The sequence below is a fragment of the Notamacropus eugenii genome, chromosome 3 (assembly GCF_028372415.1).
Source record: "Notamacropus eugenii isolate mMacEug1 chromosome 3, mMacEug1.pri_v2, whole genome shotgun sequence".
NCBI classification, from domain to species: Eukaryota; Metazoa; Chordata; class Mammalia; order Diprotodontia; family Macropodidae; genus Notamacropus; species Notamacropus eugenii.
In genome coordinates, this window is record NC_092874.1 from 41,112,709 (window position 1) to 41,124,200 (window position 11,492).

The following is an 11,492-nucleotide window of genomic DNA, read 5'->3' on the forward strand; positions in this document are numbered from 1 at the left end:
TAATGTTCTTACCACTGGGAAATAAGAAATACAGGTTAAGGGGTCACGAAAGCTATCGGGCCCTACAGGACAAAAGAGAAGATGGAGACAAGGGCAGGGAGGGAGGATAGAGGAGAGAGCAGATTGGTCACAGGGGCAATAAGAATGCTTGGGTTTGGGGGGGGAGGAGATAAAAGGGGAGAAAATTTGTAACCCAAAATTTTGTGAAAATAAATGTTAAAAGTTAAATAAAAAAAATAAATAAATTTGCATTTTCATGAGTCACTTTTTATTATACTGTGTTATGGAAATGCTTCTTTGATTCTGCAAATTTAAAATAAAATAAATTTTAAAAAATATAGGGACTAAGGGCAAGTAATAGAAAGAATGAAATTTAAAATACACCCTTTTCAGACTCTGTAGAGGCTCACTTACAGCTTCTAAAGAGTGTGCCCTTTTCAGACTTTGGCCAGTGTAAATAAGGGTTATTTTCAGTCAGTATCCAATAAACTTCTTAGCAGCTAGGGTTTTTTTCTTTTCAACTCAATCTCCCTCATTTGCATTCTCTGTAGCAGTGACTGGAATGGGCAAAAGATGCTGGGACAAGCCCATATTCTTCTGCTGCAAAATATTGAGGGAGTTATCAACTCCCCACTCACATAGGGGTTTAGTAGGTGCTACATTTTTTTTTCCAATTGCAAAGGCTTCATCAATCAATTAATCTGAACTATTTAAGAATAAGACTGATGATGGGGATGTTGATGCTAATGAAGGTGATGATAATATTTTTGGTCAAGGGCTGTTATTACATTGGTATAAGGAACATCTGATGCAGAAACCACCTGATCTCAGGCATACTGGTGCCAGCTCTGTCACAGATAGTCCTAGGGAGTTTCCTGGAGCAGTGATGAGATCAAGAGACCTGTCTAGGGCTGCCTAGCCAGTTTGGGATGGAAGCAGTACTCGAATCCAGCTCTCACTGACTCTAGAACCAACTCACCATCAATTATGCCAATACCTCTGTTATTATTTAAATATAAGATATATATTAAAATCCATTTTCATATGTATATATAAATATTATGTATATCTTAATACATGATCTCTTGATTAATGAATTACCTGGAAGTAGAGTTCCTTCATCACATAGTCAGCCAAAGTAAAAATCATCCTCATAAGCTGGGGGGTCATTCAGTCTGTTAGGAGAGAAAGATTTGGTCTCAGCTTTGGTAGCTGCAGAGATATCCACCACACAGATGATAGCAGGCATCATATATACTGATATATGCTGAGAATTTTTAAAATTGAATTTCCTTTATTAGAGTAAGCTGTTACATGATAACTCATCCAATAGATTTTTATTCACTTATTGCTTCTATAATTATGACAAACACAGGAGTGGTTGAAGAGAGAACTAACGCCTCCTGTTCTGCTCTCAGGGACTTAGGGAGGCAAGACTGGCATTGAGAGACCATATTGGCCCAAATCAAGTCAAATAAAACAGTCTCTGTCTGAGAGTATCCTATTTACTGCCCTAAGTAGAGGCATGAAAAAGAATATATATTGGATGATCACCAACTTAATCAATAACATGATCCCTATCCGCTAACCTTTCTTCCTAATCTAAAAGGTCACAGTGCACCTCAGAGAAGATTTCCTATTCATTTGCTGAAAATGTTTTCATTTATTTCATAAAAAGATAAAGGCAAATACAGGTAGTAATGAGAATCAGTTTTGCTTCATTCACATGCACCTCCCTTTAGTATAGCAACATTTTTAAAAAAACCATCATTCAGAGAAAAGTTTCCTTTTGGCATAGTTTTCAGAAGTACTCCTAGAATTAGAAACTAATTAATTAATAATAAACACCTGTGTGCCCAGAACAGCTGGAATGCCTGGGGAACTGTCCAGCTTGGAGGGAAGAGAAGAAGGTTGGTAATTAACCAACCAAATTCATCTCCATACTTTTCTTATGTTTTTCTTTTTGCCTTGAATTTGCCTTAGCCTTTTGTCTTTGTCTTTCTCTCTACCCCAGCTCCATCCCATCATTCCCACTCTAACATGCTGTTACTGCTATGATATGTGCATATGTATTTATTTTCCATATGATTTTTAAAAGCAATCCCTTTTCTTCACATCCGTTATTTTCATATTTCTCTATAAAGACAGAAGCTGAGACATTCTTTATTGAAACTAGTAAGTTGAGGCTATGTCTAATCTCTGGTTCTCTACGCCATACCTACAGATGAACACTCTCTCAAGGTTTCCCAGTGCAAAATACCGAGCGATGACTACTATTTTATTGGATTGCCAGGGTTGTAATTGCATAAAAGCCTTTAGCAATTTAGCTCCTCTTATCTGGAAAACTTTCTGTTTGTTTGACTGTAGCAAAATAGTAAAACATGCTACTTCTTGTCATACCCAATTTTTGGAACTTATTCTTTGACCCAGTACTTTGTTCAGTGAAGGTCCTCTGGCCTTGTGCTAATGGGAAAGAAAACCATCATTCAGCCCTCATATTTTCCAGAGAGTGTGCCCAGTAGTCTACTTGAATTTTCCACAGATAAAGCAGGGAGCGATAATTGCACAAGACATTTGTCATGTTCTTCATGACATAATTTGTGATCACAATTAGTTTCATCATTTTAATCTTCTAAAGGTTTTCTCTGTATTGTTGTTTATTCCCATGTGCATAATTCATCATGTGGATTTGTAAAGCCCCATTTTTCAACTACAGCATAGGAAAACAACATGCTATTGGAAGAGGAAAGCAAGTATCTTCTTTTAAAAGCATCACAATGATTTTAAAGAAATCCCACTGTGCAAATTCAATTATATGGAAGGAAATTGAGGAGTGTTTGTTCATTTTGAGAATGCCCTGCTTATGCTGATGGCATGACATGCTATTAACTTACAATGGTCATTTACACCATAATAATACAAGCCTAATGATAAAAACAAGTCCCACTTCTGGCATTTATCTTTGAAAATGCCATTTGTAAGACATCCAAATAACAGTAATATAAAATTATATTTTTGCCAAGCTACATTGCATTCAAGTTACATGAATATGAAAATAGCAGATGAAATATAACTCAGTGCCCCTACAGTTTCTGATGATTGTCATTTATAATTTACAAAGGCTTTGTACTCATATCTCCTTGGTACCAACTTCAGGTGCTTTAGGCTAGAAGCGGGGGTGGTGATTTAGTAATGGAAAGGCCCTGGTATGTCCCTGTTCAATGACACTAGAAAAAAAATTAGTGATGGAAGTAACTAGAAGAATATTATATTATGGCCCTTTGGAAATTCTTGCATATCTTGCATAATTGTAATGGGAGATTTGCCAATGAGGGCTCAGTTCTTAGAACAGATTGAATGTTTATAGGATCATATGACTTAAAGTTTTAGGCTTTTGTTGTTATTAAATGATAAGCCAGATTTTTTCCCCCAGCGGTGTCTATACTCCAGTATGAAATTCTTCCAATTGCAGAATCTTTATTTTGAAGGGAACTTAGAGCCTATCTAGCCCACCCCCACCTAAACATGGAATTCCTTCTTTAAATAACCTCTCCCACCTATGACCATTCATCTTGAATACTTCCAGAGATGGAGTAGGTTGCCATAGGAAGTGGTGGATTCCCAGTTTTTAAGATTACTCTAATTGCTAGGAAACACCTTGTCTCGACTCAAAATTGTTGCCCTGTAACTTAGAATTGTATGATCATAGATTTAGAGCTGGAAGGACAAAAGATTCCATCTCACTTAGTCTCTTTATTTTATAGATGAGAGAACTGAGGTTCAGAGAAACTAAGTGATTTGCTCAGTTAGATAGCTAGTAAATGGCTTCTTGAGATTCTGTTTTCCTTCCTTTACTCTAAACATGAATACAGGAAAAAATTGCCTGGTCATGGATCATATGACCGAGAGATTCACCGAAGTCAAATTTTGGCTTCAAACAGGGCAAGTAGATGATATATTAGAGGAAAACAAAGATTTCAAGGTGAAGAGAGTGAGAAAGATGCTTATATTCTAGTATCTACACAAAGGAAAAAAGGCCTTCCAGGATTTCTAAGATCAGTTTGTGTTGCGGAATTTATAATTTTCTAACTACAAATTTAGCTGAATAGGAGAGAAGTGCCATATGAGAGCTAAGCTTTTATTTTTAATGTTTTATTGATGTTTTTAAATATGACTGTCATTTCCCAATGCCTTTCCCAGAATTTGTAAAGCAATCTCTTGTAACAAAGAAAAAAGAATTAAGACAAATAAGTGGGCACATCAAACACTTTGGCTGTGTATTTAACATTCTATGAATGTGGTCTACCATATCTCTACAGAGAATAAGGAAGCACATTTTATTTTTGGTCTTGTGCAGTCCAGATTGATATTGACATTAATTTGTGTTCTGATGTGTTTTATTGTTGTTTTCTTTTATGTCATATGTATTGTGTATACAATTTTCTTTTATTCTGCACCAGTTCATATGAGTCTTCTCAGGTCTCTCTGAATTCCTCATATTTCATTCTTTTATTTTTCCCTGATGACAAATTGTATAACATTATTCCCATTTAATAATCCTAAATTTGTTAAATTGTGGGAAGATATGAAAGATTTTAGGTGAAACTATGTTCAAAGGAAAACATTAGACTTAAGTGAGCTTTAAGAATTCTCCATGTGTTGCCTTACCTTAAACTCTCTTGTGAGAAGACAGCTAGAGAAAGCAGAGTCCAATATTTTGGGAGCTATTGCAGGATCATTTAGAGTTTTTATGGAAATGATGCTGTTTATAATGTTCCTATAGTTATCACTTCTCACTTTTGCTATCTCATACAAATTTCAATGTTGAAAAGATGGTAGAAAGGAACATCTGATTATCTGAATGATATTTTTCATGATTTTCAAAATCAATTGTAAAGACATACATATTTTACCAAATTCTTATACTCTACGCATGTTGTTTTTCCTAAAAAGGCCTCTCAACAATGGACCTCATAATAATAAGAGCTGACATTCTTTCAGTGCTTTAAGGTTTGCAAAGAGTTTTAGTTATGTTTGATATATGCATGGGAAACACCTTATAGGAAAAGGAGACTTCAAGGCAACATTTTGCTTCACCATATCAAAAGATTGAGATAGAGAGTAAAGTTATAGATGAAATTCTAGCATGCAAGCCAGGATGATATGGGTTCCTGAGCCACCTCTGACACATACTGGCTTTTGACCCTTGGCAAGTCATTTAGTCTCTGGGAGAGCTAGATAACTATCTAAAAATTAGAAGTTGTAGAGAGGTCATCCTCCTACATTGGTAGAGGGAATTTCCCCACCAGGGAATTCCCTATATCAATGAAATCACAAGTCCAATACTCATCTTCATCAAAAGTTATTTGTGTTGTTACATGACTGAAAATCACAGAATTCTACAGTTTCTGAAGAATTAAAAATGAATACCAATGAGATCAAAATGGAGATGATGAATATAAGTAGGGTGCAACATGACACTAATAAGAAAACTTGAAGAACTGGAGGAAAGGATGTCTGAAAAAAATTATGGGCTAGTTATGTAGCAAGAGTAAAGGATGTCCAGTGAGCTCTCTATATGCTCTGCTGTTATCTCTGCACATTCAGGAGAAAACAAGGAAGTCTCTAAGTATACTGGGTGAACTTATTACAATGGACTTATGAGAGGATATAGAAAAATATTAGTGGGCAGACTTGTATTATTGCAATCTCTGCCACTGGAGGGAGCATCCACATTGATGAGGGCACAGATTCGCTAGAGTTTTTGAGGGTTTCACTTGATCCTCACAGCAAGTCTATTTGTTGTTCAGTCATTTTCTTGAAGAAGAGTCATGACTCTTCATGTCCCTTTTATGAGGGGTTTTCTGGGTAAAAATTTTGAAATGTTTGCCATTTCCTTCTGCAGCTTATTTTTACAGGTGAGGAAACTGAGGCAAAGAGGGTTAAGTGACTTGCCCAAGGTCATACAACTAGGAAGTGTCTAAGGTCAGATTTAAACTGAGGTCTTCCTGACTGCAGGTCCAGCACTCTATCCACTGTGCCACATAGCTTCCCACTAGCTGTTACTATCCTTCATTTTGTAGAGAAGGAAACTGAGGCTTAGAGATGTGTCAGAGGTGAAATTTGAACTCAGGTCTCTTTTCATTTCAAGTCCAGAGTCATTTCTATTATACCATACTGACTCTTGTTTTCATATGTTGCCCACACATACATACCATATATTGGTCAAACTCTCATTACCCAGTTAGTTCACAATTCCAAACCATTGCTATAACTTGGAAGAGGAAAACCGGATATCATAGTTCTAACAAATGGACTGGATGTTTTTCCTTTATATAGCTTTAAGAGTAATGGATTTAAAAAAACAGTAATGGATTTACACCACTATTTCTAGGATTTACAGTTTCATTAGTGTGGTATCTCTTTCCATAATGCACATCAAACCTCCTTTGTGACTTATTACTGTGTTCAACCTGTAAACGAACCTCCCTGAACTTAGCTAGAGATGGTGGACATGAAGCACCATCATCAAAGCTTTACAAGTTTGGTAAATGATGCCAGAGTGTGGACCTCAATGATATAGTCTTTAAGATTCTAGGACCTCTTCCATGCCAATATGAGATATTGGAGGATGCTCCATTAAGAGTACATGGGAATGGCTAGCCTTAGTCTATGATATTAAGGGACAGATAAGTTTCATCTTTATAGGTAGCCTTGGACAAAGTTTTAATGGGAAAACAAAAGATACTCTAGCTAATGTTGCACTACTAATTATATTCTGGCAAAATGCCAGAATTCTAGGCTCAATTTCCATGGGTGGCAGGTCAATTTTCCCCATTATTACCTCTCGCTGAAAAGAAGAAAATGTTCAGATATCCCCATAAGCTGAATATTCTCTAGGGATAATCTGACTCTTCTTCCTTCTTGCTTGCAGAATGTTTCCTAATCTTTTCTCTGCATGCTTACAAACATACCTAACCACAGGTTCTTTACAAAATTCCTAAAAGCTTAATATATAAAGCTATTTTAGAGCAGGGAATCTTGACCCTTTTGTGTTGTGAACCACTTTGGCAGTCTTGTAAAGCCTATGGACCCCTTCTGGGAACAATATTTTGAAATGTATAAAATAAAATACATAGAATTACAAAGGAACCAAATTATACTGAAATATAATTTTATATGTTATATATGTAAATGTATATATATATAATATATTAAAAAGCAAGTTCACAAATCCCAGGTTAAAAACCTCTAGTGTAAAACATTCAGAATGGACTATTCTAAAATGTATTATTAAATTTGTTTCTTGTATGAATTTAAACATGCCTTAAACAGAGTAAAAGCTATTTTTAATTTGAGAGATCCAGAAAACTCTAATGGAAGACTTAAACTTGTCTATCAGAGTGGACAACCTTGGGCAAATTAAGTCCTTTCAGGTGATGATATGCAAAATATTATGTTGCTAAAGTAGACCATATCTGTTGCCATCGATGCTGGTTCTTCAATAGCTTTTCTCTGACTGCTGAAAAGATTTATAGCACGAGTTTAAAAATAAGATAATGACCTCATGTTCAATTTAAATCTCTAGCTTGAGAGAGTATATCCCTGCCTTAACAGTTTTTTTCTCTTCTAGTTCTTTCTTCCCTAGAAAACAATTACAATGAAGCATCATAATGTACCTTGTTATCCTATGAATACAACAGAGCAAATTATGTCCTTTCACATCAGTACATGCATACGTTGTTAATGCAACAATTTAAAACCTGTTAATGTAGCAACTTAAAGCCTGTGGCCTGGATGTTACTGAGTCTGGGTAAACTCCAAAACTGTTTACAAAGGCTCAAACATAACTGAAACAACACCACATTTGGAGCTATCCTTGGTTCTGAACCAGTCCAATGCTGATGCTGCTAAATTGCATCTAAGTTATAGAACTAGCCCTCTTCAGGAATAGAAACCCCCCCACCCCTCAAGACTACCACCAATGCCGTATCTTTTGATACTTTGCCCATCTGGATATTGATACAACTAACTCATCCTGGTTTATAAAAAAATGACTCATTGCATGAATCTGAAGGAAATCTGTCTTATGTGCTTTATGACCAATTAAATTCACTTCAATAAGAACTTGTAAACCACCTGTTATGTATAAGACATTATACTAGGCACTAGAGATACAAGGAAGAAAAAGGATCTAGTCTCTGTCTTCAAAAATCTTACACTCTATGTGCTTTTGCTTATGTGTGAGGAAGGACATATGCACAGATACCAGATATAAGGTTCCTTTTGAAGATATTCTGGTCTGTTTATGATTATTAGGGAATGGAGGGAGTCAGAACCTCTTCCTGGGGTAGTTAAGTTGCTTAGAGGTTAATAGCTTAAAATATTAACTTACTTTCAGACTGGTCTTTCAGCCTGAATCTAAAGGCTATGAAAAACCATTTTTATTTTTCATTAGTGGGAATAAACAAGGTGAAAAAATACAGCAGTTACATCAGGGTCCCAGGGCTTAACAAAGGATCACAGAGCCAAGTTGGGGGCAGAAGAGAGTCACAAGGGAAAAAAACCTGTGGAGGGGGCTAACAACTACCATTTGGATGAGCTTCAACTAATAGGCTAAGGGATCTAGAGTTGCTAGAAAACTGTTATTTTCAGGAAAATTCTTTCACTTTTAGGGAGGAAACAAGTTACCAAGTTCATATGGTGAGGGATCTACATTAGAGTCTGAGAATCAGACCTTTTTTTCCCCTGGTACATCCTTGGAAAACTTTATTTCTGTTTTTAAAAAACTCTATTTTTACCCTCATGGGAAAGAATGATTATCTTTCATGAGAAAATGGTTTAAAAATGGCAAGTGTCTGAGTTCTTACCTGAGGCCTCACTGATGACAAATACCGAAAAGAATTAGAAATAGATTTACATGTAGTTATAGAAGAAAGGCTGAGAGAGGGAATCTTAGAATACTGGGAAATCTTATTTCCAGCTAACACTCAAAAGGGACTACTTGGTTAGCAAAACAATGGATACAAATCAGGTGGGGTTATCCAAAAGTCTGGAAACAATGATGTTACTTTCTCTAATATCATGAAGATGCTGAAGAGTTAAGGTGGTCTTGTACATCCAGAAATGAACCTGCAAAACACGATTAGGCTTTGCCACAAATTGTAATCTTCCTAATGACCTACAAGTCTACTGTGCAATGTTTACAATGAAAACAAAATTAGCCATAGAGTTGATGGGATGTATATACATACATACACACTTCTGCATGCACACACACACACATACATATATACAAGATTAGTCTAACAGTCTTATTAACAAAAGTATACAAAAATATCCAAAGAAAAATTCATTCAGCCTACATATTTTGTTTCTGGTCAAGTGGTGGTATTTTCAATTATTTCTATGAAACTGACTGCTGATCCCAGTGTGTGATTTGCCAGATAACTACATTGTTGGGTTTTTTGTGTGTGTTTTTTTGGTTTTATTTTTACTACTTCTTCTACTGCTTTCCCCCCACTGTGCAGATTAACAATATATCCAGAAATAAAGAGCCAACTCTAGAATGGCTTCAGTTTTTCAATAATTAGTTTTACTGATTAGTTTAATTGATCTCAGCCCAGTGAATGTTAAGATCCTTCAAAGTCCTGGATTTTACCTAATCTTATCTAATGCTAGTCTTTGATTGGCAAATACTTGTGATAGAAAGAATACAGAAATCTTGATCTGCAATATGTAGAACATAGAAATCTTAATCTACTATTCATCTTCTACCTGCTCTGTCCCAATCAGTGTTAGCTTTCTAAATAAACCATGTACAAACATAAAATCTGGAATACGCTTTAAAATAAATATAAATTATACATTCCTCATTGTGAACCAGGTTTAAAAATGAGGTAATGAAACTCAATTGATTACATCTTTTGCCATTCTGGAAATGGCTTATTTATGTGATGCTGAGAAAAAATAATATTCCTTGGCCTTCTTTGAATGCCTTTTTTATGTTGACTTATGTGTAGTTGTGTAAAAATTGCTTCAGCTTTGTTGGATAGTCCGTCATGCCCCTAGTTGCTCCCCAAACAAAAGTTTTCCGTAGCTGTGCTCTCCATTTAGTACCCAAACACACACCTGAATGCCTTGGGCACTGAGGTGGTCAAATAAGGCTTTCCTCATTAGCAATCTGTCAGTATGAGAAATTTTTGACTTCTTGATGTGCTCTGTGGTTTCTTCTGTTTCAATATTATAGACAGCACTGGAATTTAAAAAAAAACCAAACTGCTCACAGATGGGCACAAAGGGCAAGAGGCCAGCGTAGAGCAGGTCAAGAATGAGCAGAATAGGTTGGAGAATGAAAAAATGGGGATTTCTGAATTACCTTTTGTGAAACTTTTCTGCAGCTTCATTTTCGGCATTGCGCTGCACCGTCAAGTGCTCTTGTTTGTATTGAGTTACCAACGCTGAAGCCTTCTTACTTAGCAGATTGGTGTTGACTGATACCAGCATTTAGTGGAGTGTGAACAAAGGCCTCCAAAACTTCTTTCAGTAATGGGATGCATTCGTCTTCTCCCTCACTCTGGCTTCCTTTTGGAAATGTTACCTCCAATTTGCCAAGGGAAGGTGGGAATTCACAATACTTCAGGCCAAGGATGTCCTTATTTCAGTTGATCTCTTCAGATTCCCATCATGAGATAAGACTACTTGTTTGTCTTTTGTGATATGGCAGTCCTGTGCCAGCATATCAGTTTCCATATTAACAGCATATCAAAAGGCTGTCATTGTATTCTCCAAGTTCCCTTCAGCACCTCCACAGTGAGAGATTTGTTTACTGAGGGATCTCTGCTTCTTCCTCTGTTGTAGCAGCATCAGGTACTTGATCAGCAAGAAGGAGGTTGCCACACAGCCCACCAGGGTGGACAGCAGGTAAATCACAGCTGAGGATGACATTGCAGTTTCTTATGTGGGAAGGGCATTCCCTACCGGACGGCCCTCGCCTCTGCCTGGTGACACTGAGAGCTAGGCAGCAGAGGCAGCAGCACCCTAGACCAATTTTTGAACCAAAATATCAGATAGGAGAAAGGATTAGAGGGAGGGACACTAATGAGAAAGAAGGAAAGCCAAAACAGATATCAGGGCATACATCACCACAGATCAAGAACAGATGGGTAAGTCAGCCAGCCCACTGGGGATTTCTAGACCTGATAATAAGCCTGTTGGTATAGTCACTATTTGGAGACCATCCCAGTCTTGCTCTTCTGGTTCTTAGTGTGCTCAGGGTCTGATCTGGGGGGGCACCTATTTAGTGTCTGACAATTACCCTAACTCCAGGGTTCTTTTGTGTCTGCTTCTAGGTTTCACATTCAAATTCTATCAAACTGTGCAGCTTAAGGCATTCAATTCAGTTCAGTACGTATTTGTTATTAGTCCTGGGGCCTGCACCCTCCTGATTAGTGAGTGTTTCATTTGGTCCATTATATTTAGCTGGCATGAGT

At 36.8% G+C, this 11,492-nt stretch overlaps 1 pseudogene; it reads right to left on the reverse strand.

The window, feature by feature from the left end:
* Positions 1 to 10,012: 10,012 nt before the first annotated feature.
* On the reverse strand, positions 10,013 to 10,947 carry LOC140531120 (lysophospholipase D GDPD1 pseudogene; annotated as a pseudogene).
* Positions 10,948 to 11,492: the final 545 nt, after the last annotated feature.